Below are 21982 nucleotides of genomic sequence, written 5' to 3'. Positions count from 1 at the left end.
ATTTCCTGATGCCTGGGCAGACACAAACCAGATCCCGGCTAAAGTCCACTGAGACTTTTAATGAGAACAAATATGATGCACAGTGTAAAAATAGGAAAAAAATGGAGGAAACTCTGGGCTGTTTCTGCTGCCCATGGGCAAAGGGAGACGGTTCCCCGGTGCTCACGGCTCTCCCAGCTGCACAGACCTCTCCTCCCTCCCGGCTGCACCCACCTGCACAGCAGGGATGGGCTCTCCTGGCCGGGGGCTCAGGGATTGCTGTGCACCCAGCTCTGTCACAGCCTTTGTGTCCTCACAAGGATGTGCCAGAGAGATCTCTTCAGCATCATCATAGCCCATGCTCCCCGGGGACAGGGATGAGGTGTCTCCTTCAGCTCCAGGGACCCCGGCACTTCTCTGGGAGCACAGGCTGCCCCCTGCAAGCAGCAATGCAGGACATTGCAGTTCACCCCATGAGGTCTGTGCACCACCTTCCTCCCTGCTCCTCACCACATTCAGCTCCTTCTCCCACCCTTCAGTCCCTCCATGGGAAACTCCTGGGGCAGGTTCCCCCTTCCCAGGAGGTTCAGGTCTCCGTACATCAGCACCTAGAGTGGCAGCAGGGATGGCACCCCAGGAACCAGCAGCGCTGAATTTCCCTCTTACCTCTGGGTGCATCCCTGGGTCCTGCTCCCTCCTCTGGCACCCTGGGCATTTCCCAAGCATCCTGTCCAGGGGCATCGTCCTCCTGAGGGTGAGAAACCTCCCTGGCATCATCATAGCCCTCTGCTGGGTCATCCCCATGCGGAACAAGAACATCTGAAAAGAGAGGGGAGCTGGTGACAGTGAGAAGATACATCCTGCAGAGCAGAGGATGGGAGGCACTGGTGTTGGCAGCAACACAGGAGACCCTCAGGTCCTCCCCGTCTCTGACGGTGACACTCAGTGACACCTCTGTCCATCATTTGTCTGCAGGCAGATCAGCCCCTTCCTGCTTCATTACCTGGTGCTGATCCCAGACCATCCTCCTCCTCACGGTACCCAGGGTAGGGCTGCAGCCGGGTCAGGGACTGCTCTGAAGAGGAGCCTGGAGAGATGTGCAGCGGGTGTTATGGAGCGAGCCCACTGACGTGGCTCATGGCCAGTGCTGCTGGGGAAGGGGGACCCACAGAGCTGGGGCTGCATGGGGAGGAGGGCTGGGAATTCACTCTGTTCCCCGGGACAAGCTCTGTCTCAAAGGTGCTCCCAGAGCTGCCCCAGGACAGCTCATCCCTCACTGGTCAAGTGGGGTGCAGGGGCAGGAAGAGAGGGGCTGCCCAGCTGCGATGGGCAAAGCTGGTTGGGAGGCAGCTCCTCTCCTGGGCCCAGGACCTGGGTGCTCTCCCCACAGACCACACAGCCCCAGCACTGCAGGGACCACGGGCTGGGGGCTTCAGAGGATCAGCCCTGGGGTGGGCCAGGGGAAAGGGTCCTGCAGATGTGCCCACACCCACCTGAGCGACCAAACCTCGCCTGCTTCTCCTGCACTGGGCTGTAACCGATCTCCTCATACACGGCCTCGGGGAAGAGCTCCTGGGCTGTCCTGGAGCCTGGGGACAGAGGTAGAGCTGGCACAGGGACAGACAGAGAGGCGATGGGACCCCACTGTGTTTCCCCAGACCTGTTCCTTGGCCCAGCCCAGGACTGCTCCAACAGCACAGCCCCACTGTGCTGTCCAGGAACAGCTGCCACATCCCCAGTGAGGGCCACATCACTGTGGAGATGATCTGGGGCAGCATCACACCCTTGGAGACAGCGCCCAAGCCCCTCTGGCCCCTGGGTCATCCCCCCAGAGTAGCTCTCATGTTTCCGTTTGACATGGAGCTGACCCCTGTCTGCCCCATGAGTCCATAGTAGGGCCCCAGCCTTACCAAGGGCAGGCAGGGCTGGGCAGAGGGTCAGCCTGGGGCCTGACACCGTGGAGATGGGCCCTGCTGCTCTGTGTTCCTCCTGTCTTCTCCTTTTCTCCAGAGCACCCTCCAGCACTACCCAGAGCACTGCCAGCCTTGGCCATCTCCTCCAGGATAACATCTCCTCCAGGATAACATCTCCCCAGGACAACATCTCCCACAGGATAACATCTCCTCCACGATAACATCTCCCACAGGATAGCATCTCCACCAGGATAATATCTCCCCAAGGATAACATCTCCCACAGGACAGCATCTCCCGCAGGATAATATCTCCCCAAGGATAACATTTCCCCCAGGATAACATGTTCCCTGGTCCTGCTCTGCCATTTCTCTCCTTGCCCCATCTCTTGCTCCCACCACCTCTGGGCTCTCTCCACCCCTTGCTGCTGGTGCCCTATGGCCAGACAGTCAATGAGGTGCGTGGAACAGGTGGCAGCACACAGTCTCATCCCCTCAGCTCTGCTTGTGCCCCTTGCTGACCCCCCGCAGCACCCACAGCCCTTCCAGGAGGCATCACTGGGACCTCTGTGGAAGGACCCACCTCTGCGCCCAGCCCTGGCTCTGAGCACTTGCCCGGCCAGCAGGGCCAGGAGCAGGCAGAGAAGGGCCCCCAGGATGATGCAGATGATGACGGGCACTGAGATCCTCCCATTGACAGCGGGACGGCCCCGGGTGGGATCTGCATGGGCAAGAACATGGAAGAACAGCACCAGCCTTGGGAGAGGTGGAGGCAGCACCAGTCCTGACCCCCATCACACAAGGCAGCAGGCAGTGGAGGGCCCTGGGGGGGAGTGATGGAGAAGCTTCCACCCTGCTGAGTGAATTACAGCCCTCCTCAACCCCCACACAACCACCCCAGTGCCTCCTCCTGGGAGTTTCACACACCAACAAGGAGCCCCTTCCACCCAACTGTGGGTCAGAGTCTGGCCCTGGATACCCAGCCCTGGGGGGAGGACAAGTTACCTGCTTGGGGTGGGGATGCTGCTGTCCTGGGTGCAGCTGCAGAGGAGGAAAAGGAGAGCTGGGCTGAGAGGGTGGGAGTGCACATAACAGGGAGTCACCCCTCCAACACACCCATGTGTGTCTGTTGGTGTCCCTGACACATCCCAGCCAAATTGCCCCTCCTGTAGTGCTAGAAAGGGACCCAGGACAGGGCCCGTGGCCTCTGCTCTGGGTGGCAGGCAGGGTGGCACAGGCAGCCCAGGGGATGGCCCTGGAGCTGCAGGGCCCCACGGGCAGTGGCCCAAGGACATCCAGTTCCACCGAGGCTGCTCCCTGCGTGGCACCAGCCTGCTGCACCCCACAGGAACATTCCTGCTCTCGGGAGCTCAGGGGCTGTGCCAGGACCAAGCGGGTGAAAGGCCTTCCCCAGCTCCCTGCCAATACCCGAGCAAGGGGTCCCAGCCCCAGCTCACCCGAGCAGCGCACGGCAGCATCTTCCTTATGCCGGCAAGCACGTCCGTCCCCAGGCCGGGCCCAGCAGTCCTGCAGAGACGACTCCGTCCCCCGGCACTCCACCCGCTCCAGCCAGATGGGGCCTTGCCCCACCCCAAAAGCAGCCTCACGCAGGGCAGACACCGCGGGGCCACAGCCCAGCTGCCTGCACGCCACCTGGGCATCCCGCATGTCCCAGGAGTCATCGCACACTGTCCCCCAGGAGCCGTGATGCCAGAGCTCCACTCTGCCCGAGCACCCGTCCTCGCCTCCCACGGCACGGATCTTCTCCCTGTCTGGAGAAGGCAAAGAGCTCCCATGGCACTCAGACAGCAGAGCCCTGCCAGGCAAGAGGAGCACACAGAGGAGCAGCTCCCTACCTGTGCAGCTGGTGGAGTTGGGGCACGGGGCCAAAGGCTCTGGGGGCATTTCTGGGCGTCTCCCTGAGGAAGGAAACACTGTGGTGAAGGGGCTGGCTCGGGGATTGTGCAGAAGAGAGCGGGGCTGAGCTCTGCTCGTGCCTGTGTGTGCCATGTTGGTCACAGAGCAGCAGGGGGTGTCCATGGAGGGGAGGCTCCTCTGAACCCCATCTGGTCTCTGCTGAGACCTCACTTGGAGATGTCACTGCCTCCTCCAGGCACTGCTGGGTGGCAAGTGCTGCTGGACGTGTGGGGCTCTGAGAACTGTGGTCATGTTTGTGCCACCAGCAGCAGAAGAGTCTGACATGGAAATGAAAACCCCTCCAAGCTCTTTCTCTGCATTTGGCTGTGCCCAGAGGGGAGCAGAAGCTGGGGTGACACCGGACCCGAGTGGCTCAGAATTACCATTGCAGGTGATGTGGGTCTCATCTCGCAGGTCATCGCATGACTGTGGGTCCCAGGGAGCAGAGGGACACTGCCAAAAAGAGATGTTTTTCTCCCCACACTGCACATAATCCAGCCAGACAGGGCCAGACACCCTGCCATAGGGCAGGCCTGTTTCCAGGGATCCTCCATCCCCACAGCCCAGCTCCTTGCATGCCAGTGACACCGTGTCAGGAGTCATCGAGTTGGAGCAAACACTCCCCCACGTCCCGTTGTAGAAAACCTGCAGGCGCCCGGAGCAGCCGTCACTGTTCTCCAGCCTCAGGGCCATGAACTCTGGGAGGAAAGGCAGCAAGAGGAACAGGCTGGTCTGGGGCTGTGGGAGCCAGGACACCTCTGCGCTCCCCAGGCCGCCAGCCAGGCAGGACAGGGCCAGGAAGTCCCCCTTGCAGCCAGGGCAGAGAGAAGTCCCTGATGGACACACAGCCCTGCTCTCCCCACTCACCCTGGGGGACAGCTGAGCTCCCCAGGGACCCCAGTGGGACTGAGGGCACCCGTGCATGGGTGTCCATAGGCCGGGCTCAGGCAGGGGCTCAGCCAGGGACAGCCTTGGCCATGCCCGGCTTTCCCTGCATCCCAGCCTCCCTGGGAACCATCCCAGCACATCTCCCAGCACAGACCTGAGCAGATGACGCCCGCGTCCTCTTTGTGCCCGCAGTCGTGCTGCCCCCAGGGCCCGGCAGCGCAGTCCCAGAGAGCAGCTTCGGACCCAGAGCAGTTCACACCATCCAGCCAGATCTGCCCGGAGCCTTCTCCGAACCGAGCGGAGCCGGCCGCCTCCACCGGCCCTCCGCAGCCCAGCTGGTGGCAAACGACGGCGGCATCAGACAAGTCCCAGCCATCGTCACAGACGGTCCCCCAGCTGCCCTGGTAGTAGATCTCCACTCGCCCTGCGCAGCGCCCGGACCCGTTGACCAGCCGGACCCGCCGGCTCCCTGCAGTGGGGAGAAACCCCAGGTGCTGTCAGGGGGTGGCTGCCCCCCACCCCATCATCTGGGGGCTCGTGCAGCACCGCTCACCCCAGCAAATGACTCCCACGTCCTCCACAATCCCTCCCAACAGCAAACTCCCGGGCAGGGAGGTGTTGCAGAGGGTCAGGCTGGCCTCGTGCCCTGCGCACCGGACCCCTCGCAGCCCCACGGGGCCCGTCCCTTGCTCAGGCTTTGGGGGGTTGTAGGCTTTTTCTGCCTCTCCACACCGCAGCTGCCGGCACACCACGCTGGCCTCCTGCACGTCCCACTGGTCGTCCAGGACTCTGCCCCACGTCCCGCGCTGGAAGATCTCCACTCGCCCGTCGCACCGGCTCCCTCCGCCCACCAGCCGCAGGGACGCAGAGTCGGCTGGGCCTGGGGACAGCAGAGGAGCCACAGCCATCAGCGGCACCGGGCAGCACGGCAGCCTCCAGGGAGGAGGGCAAGGGGGGATTGTCCGACCAGACAGGACAAGATTGAGCCCTGTACTGATGAGAAGCCAGGGCAAAGCCCAGGCCCTGTCTGCAGCTCACAGCCAGGTCTGCTGCTGCTGGGTGGTGGGATGGGGCTCTGCAGGGCTCTCTGTGGGGATGGGATATGGCTGTCTGCAGCCACAGGGATGGCGCAGAGCCCCACCGACCTGTCCTGGGCTCATCCTATGGAACACAGGCCTGGCAGTGGTGCTGGGGCCTGAGGCGCTGCCCTGGGGACAGGTGTCTGCCTCTGTTCAGACCTCAGCTCTCCCAGAGCAGAGCGGTCAGTGTGAGCAGGGAAAGCCCCCCAGGGATCCTCCAGGGAGAAATTCAGCCTGGCGCTGCCATGTGACCCAGCTTTGGGTGGCCATGTCTCCCACAAAGGGAAATGGAGCTAATGCACCATTTTCCCAGCACTGACCTGAGCAAATGACAGCAGCGTTGTTCCCGTGGGAGCATGGGGAGGCCCCCAGGGTGGTCACTGGGCACTGTCCCAGGTGGGCTTCAGTCCCGTCACAGTGGAACGAGTCTCTCCAGACAGGGCCAGTGTATCTCCCAAAATACTCTCCTCCAGGAATGGACTCAGCAAACCCACAGTGGAGTTGATGACACAGAACGTGGGCATCCGAGAGATCCCAGCGGGAGGCACAGAGGGTCCCCCAGGTCCCCAGCACCTGGACCTCCACCCTCCCTGCACAGGCTGTGCTGCCGTTCACCAGCCTGAACGCTGTGTACTCTGGGGACAGAGGAGGAGAGAGGGTGGGTTGGTGCTTTTGTAGCCTCGGTAGCCAGTGGACAGTCCAAAGGGACAGATGCCTTTCTTCTCCTTGTGCACGGTTTTTGTGCTGGAGACGGTGCAATGATCCCTCCTGTCCTACACCCACCCAGCCTGGTTCTTGCTCTGTTCCCAACCCCTGGCACAGCCCCAGTGTTCAACACCCCACCCTTTGTCCTTACGTGTGCAGCTGACAGCAGCGCTGTTCATCTGGGTGCAGGCCTGGTCCCGGGAGGGCCCCGTGGGGCAGGAGGACAGGAGGGACTCATTCCCCACACACTGCAGCTCTCCATCCCACATGGGACCAACCCCTTCTCCAAAGTGACCTCCTCCAGACACAGGCAGGGCCACGCCGCACTGCAGCTCCCTGCAGACCACCTCAGCAGCTTTGGGGCCAAAGTGGGAATCACAAACAGTTTTCCACTGGTCCCCATCACGGATCTCCACATGTCCTGAGCAGCGGCTCTTCCCTCCCACCAGACGGAAAAATCCTGGAAAAATACACCAAACAACCTGGGAGTTCCCAGAGCCCTCTGTCAGTTACATGCCCACATCCCTCATCACCTCCGAACAAGCCGTGGCCAAAGTGCCTATTGCACATGCCAGAGGAAGCTGTTGGGGAAGGGCTGTTGCCAGAAACACATCCAAGACTCCTCCTCCCCTTGTCTACACCACCAGAGCACCCGAGGTGTGTGTCTGCCACACACTCACAGCCACAGGTGCTGCTCACACAAAGGGCTCCCACACAAGCTCCTCTGTGCTGCCTGGCACGGTCCCCCCAGCACCGCAGCCGTGTGAGCAGTTGGGGTCCAGGAGAACTGGCCCGGATGATGACAAAGCTGCAGCTGCTCAGCCCCTGCAGAGCTTGGGCCAGGCAGGACCATCATCACCTGCGTACAAACAGAAGCTCCTTCTGATCCCAGGAGTGTTCCTGGGGTGTTGGGAGGTTCCTTTTAGGTGGGAGATGTCCCAGAGCACAGAAATGGAGCAGCTGTTATCATGGCTGGGGCTTTCCAGAGCCCTCCCCTGCCTGCTCGAGGGGGATGTTCTCATCCAGGGACACCGTGCTCTGCCCAGGGGTGCACAGGTCCCAGGCCAATGGCCAGGCAGGGGGCAGGAGACCCGCATGTCCCCCTGGCCTCACGCTGCCTCAGAGGGTGACAGCAGCACGGACGAGAGTCAGTAAGTGCTGGCAAAGACCCTGTTTCATGGGTCAGTGTGGGGAGCTGTGGGCAGGCAGGAGGGGTTGGGCAGCTTGTCAACGCTACCTGCATGGGATCCTGTCCCCACAGGGATGTCATAGCTTTCCCCAGGGACCAGTTACACCAGCAATGACAGTCCCAGCTCAGCAGCATGACTGGCCACACTAGGCCCAGATCTACCGTGTTTGTTTTTTGCTGAGAGCACCGACATGTCACTTCTTGCATCCCAGCCCCAAAGTTAGGTATTAGGCTGACCCCTTACCTGAACACGTCACTCCAGCATCGAGATGGTGACCACAGTTATGTTCACCCCATCCTGCATGTTTGCAGTCAGACAGGGCAGATTCGGTGCCATTACAGCCGACGTCATCCATCCAAATGGGGCCAGATCCTGCCCCAAAGTGTCCGTACTGAGGAGCTCCAACAGCAGACCCACAGCCCAGCTGCTTACAAACCACTGCTGCATCGTTCATGTCCCAGTAGTGACCACACACAGTCCCCCACTGTTCATGCTGTTTCACCTCCACTCTCCCAGCACAGCGCCTGCCGCCATCCGCCAGCCTCACCTCCGCAGAACCTTCAAACACTGACACAGGACCAGTCAGATCAGCATCACACCCCAGCACTGTGGGTGTCAGGATGGGATCCCCCTCCTGTCCAGACTGTCCCCAATATGGTTCAGAGGTCCTTTGCATCCCCACGGGCTGTGCAAGGCCGGGGTGACCAGCTCCAGCCCTGCTGGGACATTTGTGACCCCAGAGCTTTCAGCACGTCCTTCTACCATTACAGACCCTTCAAGCTGCCCCTGGCTCAGACCCACCTAGAGCACCCACTCCTCCCCAGCCAGCACCCTGACAAGAGACCTGTCCCTAGGGATTCCCAAGCACACTCTGCTGTTTCTCCCAGGGCCCCCAGCTCCCCTGGACCACAGTCCGCCCTGGGCACCTCCCACATCATCATCTCAGGCCTTTGTGTATCCCCTGTAGAGCAACATGTTGATCCCAGGGAGCCCTCCCAGGCCATGGCCCCTCTTTGTCCTTGGGCATCAGCCCAGCCCTGCCCTTCTCTATGATCCCAGGAACGTCACATCTCAGACAGCCTGTGGGAACAGATGCCCCAGTTCCCTTGTCTCCACAATCACAAACTGTCCCATCCTCAGGCAGAAGCTCTCCCCGGTGTTCAACACCCCACCCCGAGTCCTTACGTGTGCAGCTGACAGCAGCGCTGTTCATCTGGGTGCAGGCCTGGTCCCGGGAGGGCCCCGTGGGGCAGGAGGACAGGAGGGACTCATTCCCCACACACTGCAGCTCTCCATCCCACATGGGACCAACCCCTTCTCCAAAGTGACCTCCTCCAGACAGAGGCAGGGCCACGCCGCACTGCAGCTCCCTGCAGACCACCTCAGCAGCTTTGGGGCCAAAGTGGGAATCACAAACAGTTTTCCACTGGTCCCCATCACTGATCTCCACACGTCCTGAGCAGCGGCTCTTCCTTCCCATCAGACGGAAAAATCCTGGAAAAAAACACCAAACAACATGGGAGTTCCCAGAGCCCTCTGTCAGTTACATGCCCACGTCCCACATCACCTCCGAGCAAGCCATTACCAAAGTACCCATTGCACATCCCAGAGGAAGCTGTTGGGGAAGGGCTGGTGCCAGAAACACATCCAAGACTCCTCCTCCCCTTGTCTACACCACCAGAGCACCCGAGGTGTGTGTCTGCCACACACTCACAGCCACAGGTGCTGCTCACACAAAGGGCTCCCACACAAGCTCCTCTGTGCTGCCCGGCACGGTCCCCCCAGCACCGCAGCCCTGTGAGCAGTTGGGGTCCAGGAGAACTGGCACAGATGATGATGAAGCTACAGCTGCTCAGCCCCTGCAGAGCTTGGGCCAGGCAGGACCATCATCACCTGGGTGCAACCAGAAGCTCACTCTGATCCCAGGAGTGTTCCTGGGGTGTTGGGAGGTTCCTTTTAGGTGGGAGATGTCCCAGAGCACAGATATGGAGCACCTGTTATCATGGCTGGCGCTCTCCAGAGCCCTCTCCTGCCTGCTCGAGGGGGATGTTCTCATCCAGGGACACCGTGCTCTGCCCAGGGGTGCGCAGGTCCCAGGCCAATGGCCAGGCAGGGGGCAGGAGACCCGCATGTCCCCCTGGCCTCACGCTGCCTCAGAGGGTGACAGCAGAAGAGACGAGAGTCAGTAAGTGCTGGCAAAGACCCTGTTTCATGGGTCAGTGTGGGGAGCTGTGGGCAGGCAGGAGGGGTTGGGCAGCTGGTCAGTGCTGCCTGCATGGGATCCTGTCCCCACAGGGCTGTTACAGCCCTGTGCAATGTCTCAGGACCAGCCCGTGCATGCAGTGATGCAGAAGAAGCAGCCAGAGTCAAGCAGCTGCCAAGGTCCTAAAGCCTCACATATCGGGACCACACAGCCGAGCCCTGGGGTTGGGCAGCGAGGGGCCGTGTGCCGCCTGCTCCTCTGCCCAGGGCCCAGCGCTCGTGCTCTCCATCAAGAAAATTCCTGAAAAGTGTGCCCTCATCAAGATTCGCATGTCCCTGAGGGAGAACATCCCAGCATGACCAGCCATCTCATACTCTTCCTCCAAGGTGTGGGGTGCCGGCATGTTCCCTCTTGGTGTTTCCAGCTCAGGGATCCTCAGCCTTGTTGGCTGGGATATCGCAAAATGATTGGGAACCGACAGACACCAGCAGACACCCCAGGGCAGGATGGAGGATTCATGTGCAGCCCAAGACACCAACTGAGGTCGGGCAGAGAAACTGTGGCAGGGTTAGTTCACTGTGGGGTAGGTTCCTTCTGGGCTTTCCCAGGGACTGGGAACATGAGCAATGACAGTCCCAGCTCAGCAGTTGGACCAGCATCACTGGCACATTCTCTGGCTCATGCTTTTTGTTCCCTGAGGACACAGCCAGGTCCCTTCCCCCATCCCAGCCCCAAAGGTGGGAACAGGTTGACTTCTTACCTGAACACGTCACTCCAGCATCAAGACGGTGAACACAGTCATGTTCACCCCATCCTGCATGTTTGCAGTCAGACAGGGCAGATTCGGTTCCATTACAGCCAACATAACTCATCCAAATGGGGCCAGATCCTGCCCCAAAGTGTCCGTACTGAGGAGCTCCAACAGCAGACCCACAGCCCAGCTGCTTACAAACCACTGCTGCATCGTTCATGTCCCAGTAGGCACCACACACTGTCCCCCACTGTTCATGGGGTTTCACCTCCACTCTCCCAGCACAGCGCCTGCCGCCATCCGCCAGCCTCACCTCCGCAGAACCTTCAAACACTGACACAGGACCAGTCAGATCAGCGTCAAGCCCCAGCACTGTGGGTGTCAGGGTGGGAGTCGCCTCCCCTCCAGACTGTCCCCAATATGGTGCAGACGTCCCTTGTAGCCCCATGGGTTGTGCAAGGCAGGAGTGAAGAGCTCTGCTGGGTCATTTGTGACCCCAGAGCTTTCAGCACTTCCTTCTACCCTGATAGACCCTTCAACCTGCCCCTGGCTCACACCCACCAAGAGCACCCACTCCTCCCCAGCCAGCACCCTGACAAGAGACCTGTCCCCAAGGATCCCCAAGCACAGGCTGCTGCTTCTCCCAGGGCCCCCAGCTCCAATGGACCACAGTCCGCCCTGGGCACCTCCCAAATCATCATCTCAGGCCTTTGTGTATCCGCTGTGGAGCAACATGTTGATCCCAGGGAGCCCTCCCAGCCCATGGCCCCTCTTTGTCCTTGGGCGTCAGCCCAGCCCTGCCCTTCTCTGTGATCCCCAGGAATGTCACATCTCTGCCAGCCTGTGGGAACAGATGCCCCAGTTCCCTTGTCTCCACAAGCACCAACTGTCCCCTCCTCAGGCTGGAGCTCACCCCAGGGTTCACCACCCCACCCCGAGTCCTTACGTGTGCAGCTGACAGCAGCGCTGTTCATCTGGGTGCAGGCCTGGTCCTGGGAGGACCCCGTGGGGCAGGAGGACAGGAGGGACTCATTCCCCACACACTGCAGCTCTCCATCCCACATGGGACCAACCCCTTCTCCAAAGTGACCTCCTCCAGACACAGGCAGGGACAGACCGCACTGCAGCTCCCTGCAGAGCACCTCAGCAGCTTTGGGGCCAAAGTGGGAATCACAAACAGTTTTCCACTGGTCCCCATCACGGATCTCCACACGTCCTGAGCAGCGGCTCTTCCCTTCCACCAGACGGACAAATCCTGGAAAAAAAACCACCAAAACACCTGGGAGTTCCCAGAGCCCTCTGGCAGTTAAATGCCCATGTCCCATATCGCCTCCGGGCAAGCTGTGGCCAAACTGCCTATTGCACATGCCAGAGGAAGCTGTTGGGGAAGGGCTGGTGCCAGAAACACATCCAAGACTCCTCCTCCCCTTGTCTACACCACCAGAGCACTTGAGGTGTGTGTCTGCCACACACTCACAGCCGCAGGTGCTGCTCACACAAAGGGCTCCCACACAAGTTCCTCTGTGGTGCCCGGCACGGTCCCCCCAGCACCGCAGCCCTGTGAGCAGTTGGGGTCCAGGAGAACTGGCCCGGGTGATGATGAAGCTGCAGCTTCTCAGCCCCTGCAGAGCTTGGGCCAGGCAGGACCATCATCACCTGCGTGCAACCAGAAGAGCACTCTGATCCCAGGGTGTTCCTGAGGTGTTGGAATCTTCCTTTTAGGTGGGAGATATCCCAGAGCACACATATGGAGCAACTGCTATCATGGCTGGTGCCTGTCCAGAGCCCTCCGCTCCCTGCTCAAGGGGGATGTTCTCATCCAGGGACACCGTGCTCTGCCCAGGGGTGCACAGGTCCCAGGCCAATGGCCAGGCAGGGGGCAGGAGACCCGCATGTCCCCCTGGCCTCACGCTGCCTCAGAGGGTGACAGCAGCATGGACGAGAGTCATTAAGTGCTGGCAAAGACCCTGTTTCATGGGTCAGTGTGGGGAGCTGTGGGCAGGCAGGAGGGGTTGGGCAGCTGGTCAGTGCTGTCTACAGGGGGTCCTGTCCCCACAGGGCTGTTACAGCTTTCTCCAGGGACCAGTTACACCAGCAATGACAGTCCCCGTTCAACAGCATGATTGGCCACACTCGGCCCAGTTCCAGCATGTTTGTTGCTCCTTATGGCACAGCCAGGTCCCTTCCTGCATCCCAGCCCCAAAGGTGGGAACACGCTGACCCCTTACCTGAACACATCACTCCAGCATCCTCAGCATGATCACAGTTATGTTCACCCCATGCTGTGTGTTTGCAATCAGCCAGGGCAGATTCAGTGCCGTTACAGCCGACATTATCCATCCAAATGGGGCCAGATCCTGCCCCAAAGTGTCCGTACTGAGGAGCTCCAACAGCAGACCCACAGCCCAGCTGCTTACAAACCACTGCTGCATCGTTCATACTCCAGTAGTCATCACACACAGTCCCCCACTGTCCCTGGTGTTTCACCTCCACTCTCCCAGCACAGCGCCTGCCGCCATCCGCCAGCCTCACCTCCGCAGCACCTTCAAACACCAACACGGGATGAGTCAGGAGAGCGCCGAGCCCCAGTGCTGCAGGTCTGGGGGAACCTCCTGCCCGCACTGAATCAGATGTACCAGGGTGGGAGCCCCCTCCCCTCCAGGCTGTCCCCAGAGCAATGTGAGGGTCCCTTCTGTCCCCACAGCTGCGCAAGGCTGGGGGTGCCCACGTCCAGCACGGCTGGGTCATTATCCATCCCACCACACAAGGCACCTCTTCCCACCCCAAAGGCCACCTGACCCCCACCCATACCCACCCACACATTGCCCAACCCTGCACTGGGCACCCGCTGCCCCCAGACCAGCACCCCTTGAAGAGTCCCGTGTACCCAGGGCTGCAGCTTCCCCTGCAAACCACCTGCCCCAGCACCATCCAAACCTGGCCCAGCCCCAGGGCTTTCCCTGTTCCCACTGAGACCATCCACAGGATCACACATCCCCTCCTCTCCTGGTGTCAGCCCAGCCCCTGCACTGGGCCAGGCCCCCCAGGAAGGGCTTCTCCCTACTACAGATGTCCCCGTCCTCTTCTCTCTGCAGGGCACAAACTGCCCCCGTGGGGTCAGGGCTCCCCTGGAACAAGGGGCGCTGAGCAGCACACAAACCCTCTGGGGCACCCCAGAGGTTGGCAGTGGCCTGGGGATCTCTGGGTGCTGCCATCACCAGTGAGGCCACCACTGGCTCCAGAGGTAGAGTGCTGGGAACAAGGGGGTCCAAAATGGCACCCCAGGACAGGGTGTCTGTGAATCCAGCCAGGCACAGGCTGCCCTGAACACTGGAGCCCTGGAAAAAGAGATATTCTCTCCCACCCAGATAGGCACAGGGAAGGGCACAGGCTCCATGGATCTGAGCACCTTCTGCCCCTTGTCTCAGCAGCACCTGCAAAGAAACCCCATTCCCAGACAGATCCCCATGACCACACTGGTACCCGCTGGCCCTGGGCAGGGGGACAAGGGAGTCAGCGCTTACCCCTGCACAGCTGGACCCAGAGGAGCAGCCACAGCGTCTGAGGGGACAGGAGTCCCTCTGTGCCCATCCTGAGCCTCCTGCCCTGATGGCGCATCCCTCTGTGCAACACTCCCTGCCGCAGCTCCAGGGACTCATGGGAACAATGATGACGGGAGGGCAATATATCTCTGCAGATGTCCCCCAGCTACAGGAGGAGCCAATCGAAGCAGCAGCACCTTTTTAGACATTATCGGGAGCTATCTCCCCTGCGACACAGCCCAGTCCTCCAATGAACTTCTCCAGCGCCATTCATGACCATATATGAGGGACAGCTCCACTGCAGGTGTCACATCACTGTGCTGGTGGAACATCACAGGACAGGGCTGGTTGTAGTGGGGCAAACAATTTTTTACTCCTTGAGCCCTGTGGTGGGGACCAGGAGCACCGAGCATGTCCTGTGACAGACTATCCAAGAGCTCGAGGTAGAGAGCGTCCAAATACTCCTGTGCTATAAGACCCATGGGGCTGCGACTGCACCGGGGCTGTGTCAGGAAGGGAAGGAAACGGCCCCTGTGACAGTCCCCACTGTGCTGGGAGCAGCAGCTGGGAAAGGGCCTTAGCCCAGGGCAGAGCCCCATCCCAGGAGCGCTGGCTCACCCACCGCTCCCTGGAGAGCCCACGGAAGGTCCCTCGCAGGAGCTGGAGCTGGGACACGTCCCTGTCCTGGCAGCAGACGTGCAGCCCAGGGGCTCAGACGCGTCCCTGCCTGTCAGTGTGTCACCGAGGGGCCGTTATTCCCCACGGGTGGATCAGAGCTGCAGCCTGCAGGTGCACAAACCACAGCCCCCGCGCTCCCCCCGCGGCGCCCGGGCAGGAAGTCTGTGGTTTCCTCCGGGCGCCGTGCCCGGGCACATCCCTGTGGTGCCCCCGAGCCACCCCCACCCCGACGGCTGCAGCCAGGGCTGCAGGGGCTGCTCCTTCGGCCTCGCAGACACGGGGCCGGGCAGCTCCGGTACCTCGTGGGGACCCTGTGACAGCACATGGACGGTCTGCACCGAGCTCCATGGCCATGGGGTGTCACCGGTGACGTGAGCACTGCACCCTCCTACTGCCAGTGCTGGGTGTGCATGGGTTATACTGACAGTGACCTCACACCTCTACTGCCACTGCTGTGTGCTCATTGGTTATACTGACAGTGACCTCACACCTCTACTGCCACCACTGTGTGCTCATTGGTTATACTGACAGTGACCTCACACCCTCGAGTGCCACTGCTGTGTGCTCATTGGTTATACTGACAGTGACCTCACACCTCTACTGCCACCGCTGTGTGCGCATTGGTTACACTGACAGTGACCTCACACCCTCGAGTGCCACTGCTGTGTGCTCATTGGTTATACTGACAGTGACCTCACACCTCTACTGCCACCACTGTGTGCTCATTGGTTACACTGACAGTGACCTCACTGCTCCTCCGGCCACCGCTGTGTGCTCATTGGTTACACTGACAGTGACCTCACAGCTCCTGCTGCCACTGCTGTGTGCTCATTGGTTACACTGACAGTGACCTCACAGCCTCTACTGACACCGCTGTGTGCTCATTGGCTATACTGAGGGTGACCACGAAGTTCCAACTGCCACCGCTGTGTGCTCATTGGTTATACTGAGAGTGACCTCACACCTCTACTGCCACTGCTGTGTGCTCATTGGTTATACTGACAGTGACCTCACAGCCTCTACTGCCACAGCTGTGTGCTCATTGGTTATACTGACAGTGACCTCACACCTCTACTGCCACCGCTGTGTGCTCATTGGTTACACTGTCACACGTGTGTGTGCACTCTATGGACTTCTGCTGACAATGGTTCCAAAAAGCTGAATTTGGGTGGGGTATAAATATGGTTTTGTGACATCACGAGCACCCAGACGAGCCATGTGTCTGTTCCTGGCCCATCTACTACTCAGCCACTGGTGATGTCATAATATCTATGTCTGATATGGGCCTGCTCTTGGCCTGTTGGCTATTCAGATACCAATGACCACAAAACCACCTACATGAACTATGGGCCTGCTCCTGGCCTATTGGCTATTCAGATACCATTGACCACAAAATCACCTACATGAACTATGGGCCTGCTCCTGGTCTATTGGCTATTCAGACACCAATGACCGCAAAACCACCTACACATGCCATGGGCCTACTCCAGGCCTGTGAGGCTACTCAGGGGTGACTGACTCAGACACCTGGTGACCTCCCCAGCACCTGTAAGGACGTGCACCTGGTCCTGGCCCATCAGCCATTCAGCCAGGACTGACATCACAAGTACATCCCAAGCCACGTTTCTCCCTCTTGCCTTCAGCTCCTCAGGCACCAGTGACCTGACCACGTCACATCCACCCACTTGCTGTCTGCTCGCCTGCGAGACACAAAGGCACAAGTGACCTCACAAGCTGTGACACAAACTGTGTGCCTGCGCTGGGCCTGTCAGCTGCTCGGGTGTCAGTGACCTGCAACCACTTACACAATCGCTGAGTCAGCTCCTGGCCTGTGATCTACTGAGACACCAGGGACCTCACCCGCACAACCTATTTGCTCTGTGCACATGTTGGGGGTGACCCCATCTGGCAGCGCCCACCCAATCACTTGCTCAATCCCCAGCAGCGGGATGGGGGAGGGAACTGGAAGGGCAAAAGCAAGAAAGAGTATCTCATGGGTCAAGATAAAGACAACTTAAGTGGAAAAGTAATCACTCAGAGCAGGAGAGATATATGCTCAGCCTGTCTCTGAGCAAAGGATGTTCTGAAGAACACACCTGCCTCCTCAGTTCTATTGCTGACCATGAGGTCATATGGTGTGGAATATCCCTCTGGTCAGTTGGGGTCAGCTCTCCTTGCTTTGTCCCCTCCAGCCTCTTGCCACCTGCAGCCTCCACACTGTTAGGGCAGAGGGAGAAACAGCGAAGGCCTTGAGGCTGTGCCAGTGCTGCTCAGCAACTGCTGCAACATGAGTGTTGTCAAAGCTGTTCTGGGCACCATCAGCAGGGGCTGTGAACAAGAAAATTAGCTCCATCCCAGGCAGTACAATCTCCACCCCTTATTCCATACCATGTGCACTCTGCTCAGGTCCTACAGTGTTCAAGACATTTACATCCACCACCACCCCCTTCCCCACCCCAGACATGACACACACAGCACACTGGGTTTGGCTGGTGTGGCTGAGGTGGACCTGGGCAAGTCCCATCACTTCTCCCCTCACTCAGAGCAGTCTGGAACATTCAATCAGGTTATGAACCTAAGGACAAGGAAACCTATTTATCACCAGCCTGCACCCCACAGGTGACCCCCACAACCAGGGAGGTGCCTCTGTTTGGCACCTCAACATCCAATTTGTGGTTCATGGGTTCATTGGCAACATCTTCTGCTTCACGTTGTCTATTTTGAGATCCTCTTCGGGTCTTTTCCATATTGTCCCCATGCACATGTTCTTCTGAAGCTGGCATTTTGTCCTGGGTTTCCATGTTCACAGACAGTTTGCCTGTGTTTTGCAGCACCCAGAAGAGCTCAGAGTCTGACCCAGTAATCCCGCACGGCATGTCCTGCTGGTCTGGGCTGGGATGTGGGGGCCGTCCAGTCCAGCCCACAGGACTGGGCTTTTCCTTGTATGTGAAAGGATCTGTGCTGAGGGCCCCTCAGTGGCCTCCTGGGGGAGGACATAGCCCTTGGGCATGATCCAGCTTGTCTGTGTCCTCCCCACCTGATTGAAGTTCCTCCCCAGACATCTGTGGGCGGGTTCTGGACCAGGTAAAATGGGGGATGTCGACCCATCCTTATACTTTTCTTTCTACTCTCATTTAAAATCTACTTCTTCATTCCATTAGATCTTATTAAAGAAGGCATTATCCATTTTATATGTACGTTATAATGGCTATGTATATTTAATTTCTCTGGTTTTATACATACGTATATATCTATATATAATGTGTATACTCTTATACACAAGTACAGAGGCATATATACATTTTAAATACCATATTTATTCATAAATAAAACAAAATAAAATAAAATAGAACAAAAAAGTAAAAATACTGGCTGCTCATGGCTTGGACAGGCATACTCCTTGCTGGGTAAAGAACTGGCTGGAGGGCTGGGCCCAAAGAGTTGTGAACAGAGTCAGATCCAGTTGGTGGCTGGTCATGAGTGGTGTTCCTCAGGGCTCAGTATTGGGGCCAGTTCTGTTTAATCTCTTTATCAATGATCTGGACAATGGGATCAAGTGCACCCTTAGTAAGTTTGCAGATGACACCAAGTTGGGTGGGAGTGTTGATCTGCTGGAGGCTGGGAAGGCTCTACAGAGGGATATGGACTGGATGAAATGATGGGCTGAGGCCAGTTGCCTGAGGTTCAACAAAGCCAAGTGCCAGGTCCTGCACTAAAGTCATAACACCACCAGGTAACACTACAGGCTCGGAGAGGAGCAGCTGGAAAGCTGCCTGGTGGAAAAGGACCTGCAGCTGTTGGTCGACAGCGGCTGAACCTGAGCCAGCAGTGTGCTCAGGTGGCCAAAAAAGGCCAATGGTATCCTGGCTGGTATCAGCACTAGTGTGACCAGCAGGACTAGAGAAGCGATTGTTCCCCTGTCCTGGCCACTGGTGAGGCTGCAGCTTGAATCCTGGGGTCAGTTTTGGGCACCTCACAGCAAGAAAGACTTTGAGGTGGTGGAGTCAGTTAAGAGAGGGACAACAAAGTTGATGAAGGGTCTGGAGCACAAGTCAGATGGGGAGTGGCTGAGGAAGCTGAAGCTGTTTAGCCTGGAGAAAAGGAGGCTGAGGGGAGACCTTATTGGTCTCTGCAGCTACCTGAAAGGAGGTTGTAGTGAGGTGTGGGTCAGTCTCTTTTATCCAGGTAACAAGTGATAGAACAAGAGGAAATGGCCTCAAGTTGTGCCAGGGAATGACTGGGTAACAGAAAAAATTTCTTCATGAAAAGGATTTTTGGGCATTTGAACTGGCTGCTCAGGGAAGTAGTTGAGTCACCATCTCTGGAGGGTTTTAAAAGACATGTAGAAATGGGGCTTAGGGACATGCTTTAGTGGTGGACTTGGCAGTGTTGGGTTTATGCCTGGACTCTATCATCTTAAAGGTCTTTTCTGACCTACGTGATTCTATGATTCCATTATTCTATTATTTTATGATTCTTCTGTGCTTGTACCTACACACAAATACAGATTTTCTCATATAAAAAGACAGATGACAGATATCTGATAAGATCAGTGCAAATTTGGCCATCCCAAATGGGCACATTACACTGAAGCCTTTTACCCTGCTTTTCTCCATCAGGCAAGTGTCGCCAAAACCTCAGAGTGGGATTCACTCTGTGCCAAGAGTAAGAAGTGGCATGGACAGTTATTGGCAGGGAGCTTTTGGGGCCCTGGGCTGTGTAAGACAAAAATAAAATGTTTCGAATGCTGTAGGTTTCCATATGATGGAAATGTTGAGAACATTTTTTTTGTTTTAAGCAATAAAAAATAGAATGAAAGATGTAGAGTGAAAGACAAGTCTTATTGCAGATTTAGGCTTCAAATATTGCTGGTGTTGTTAACCTCCTTCCTTTGTTTTGCCTTGTTTTACTATACTGATCTCCGGGGGATTTTATGTTCTGCCTTTGTTTGCAAAGGCAAGTGATCATGACATTGGGCTGGGATGCAGTTACAGGGACAGGGGTGGGTGGTGCCAGTGTAGGTGCCCTGGGACCCTCTGCCCAGGCTCCAGCTGCAGCTTCCGAGGGGCTCTGGTCTCCAGCGGGTCCTCTGTGACAGCGACCAGTCCAGACCTGGACTTCAGAGACACTGGCTCCTCTGGAGGTGGCCCTGGATACTTGTGGTCAGGCAATGGAGCTCGCCCTGAAAATGCGAGACATTTGCACACGTCTTTAAAAGCAGGAGCAGGAAATCATCAGCTGAAAACATTAAATACTTTAAATAAAATATCAGTGTTTTCCCATGAGATCAAAATGAGGCTTTTCAGCATGTGCATTAAGAGCAAGAGGAGAACTTCTCATCTTCCACTAGATTTGCCTTGCCAGCACTCTCTCTGTTAGGCTGTGCATCTGATCTCCCTCATCTTTCATGTATTTCCACCCATCCTAACTAAACTGACCATGTCTGAAGTCACATTTCCAGCAACTAATCTACACACAAGCACTTGCGATTGCTCTCTGGATTTCCCTTCCCCTTACTCTTTGATCACTCAGACATCTCTCAACAATCCAGTTGCTGCTTTCAGCTTCAAGGAGTTAAAAGCTTCCTTGTCTTTCGGTAGTCTGTCTAATTCTGTCTTTAGCCAACTCTTTTATTGTGTTTATTTTGTAATTCATTTCTGCCTAAAATATTTTCTCATGGTTATGCCTTGTGAATGGTGAATCTCATTGGTGGCAGTTTGTCCTTGGCATACAGTTGAGGAGTGTGTTTTCTTTTAATCATGAATCTTATCAGTTTTATTTTGTTTGTTCAAAAGGAAAGAAAAGTCCCTCTTTGCCTGTGTGCAGCCAGGTCTCCAAGGAGAGCAGGTGGGAGCTGCTGCAAAGGAGCTGGAACATCCAGCTGCAGCCTGCAGTGGAGAAGTCTGGGGTAAGGAAAAGGGATGCAAGTGCCAGGTGGCCAATGAGAGAAATGATGGGGTTGGGGAGGTGAGGAGCAAGGTTGTCCACACAGTGTCAGGCCTCAAGTGTCAGACCTTCTCCAACCAGTCCAGACCTCCACAGGAGAGACCCTGGATCGATATAATACTGATAGAATATTTTCTTTAAACGGAAAAATTAATGAAATACACCCTTTAAAATAGAAAGACGCCTTTATTAGAAGCTTTTTGAAATCTTTCTACATAGTTACACCAAGAAAACTCTCTAATTCACTGTACAAGAGTAGAAGGAAATTACAAGAAGAGACATGGTTTCTTAGAGCTTTCTTCAGTGTAATGAGCCCCATGGTGCATTTGGTGCTGAGTCCTTGAAACTCACTGAGGTGCTGAGAGGAGATTGCACAAACCTTGCCAGAAGTCAAAGTCAGAAGAAAAAAGTACTGAGTACCTTGAAGTATTAATGAGTTCCACCGAGGACAAGTACCAGCAAAGCCTCCCCAGGGACTCGTTAGAGCAGAGAATTGGAGGCCATGATGGCAGATAAACAAAGGGTCATGTGCAGGCAGCTGAGGTGCTGAGAAAAGCCTGGTTTTGTTGGGTGAAGCAGAGAGGCCAAGGCCTGACCCCCAGCCCCTGGGAAGGCAGATCCTGTCCCTCACCCATTGCTCAGGGCTCTTCCTGGGGCAGGGGGATGTGGGCTGTGTGATGCTGAGTGAAGGACAATGGTGTGACAGTTCCCAGCCTTCCTGGGGGTGTGCAAGGAGGCCATGAGGTGCCCCAGTGCCTGAGGACAACATGATGATTGCCATAGCCAAGGGGACAAAGACTTGGGTTCTCTTGGTTACATCCAGCCTTGCCAGTGCCCTTTGCCATCTCCACCACAGGTTGTCCTACACTGTCCCACAGCTGCTTCTGTTTCCCTGCAGGCTGCAGACACCCATCTCGCTTCCTCCCCTTGCTCTCACCCAGGTATTTCCATACATTGACCGATGTGTCTCCACTCCCGTGCTCTGTTCCTTGGAACACAAGGTCGTTGACTGAACTCATGCTCCTTCTGAATGATTTATTCTACCACAGCACTACCCTTTGAGTGACATTTCTTCCTTCTCATGTCCAGTTTCCACATTCCAAGCTGCGCTGTGTGGCAGTGTTTCTCTCCTCTGCTGTAGAAAGGAGGACCCTGAAAACTACTGACCTGTCAATCTGTTACCTGTGCCTGGGA

General features: G+C 57.2%; 1 pseudogene; it reads right to left on the bottom strand.

Annotated features, from left to right (window-relative positions):
• Positions 1-162: 162 nt before the first annotated feature.
• LOC135999689 (scavenger receptor cysteine-rich type 1 protein M130-like) lies at positions 163-17718 on the bottom strand (annotated as a pseudogene).
• Positions 17719-21982: the final 4264 nt, after the last annotated feature.

The sequence above is a fragment of the Caloenas nicobarica genome, chromosome 29 (assembly GCF_036013445.1).
Source record: "Caloenas nicobarica isolate bCalNic1 chromosome 29, bCalNic1.hap1, whole genome shotgun sequence".
Lineage (NCBI taxonomy): Eukaryota > Metazoa > Chordata > Aves > Columbiformes > Columbidae > Caloenas > Caloenas nicobarica.
The sequence above is the reverse complement of the archived record's forward strand: the minus strand, read 5'-3'. Positions and strand labels throughout refer to the sequence as shown.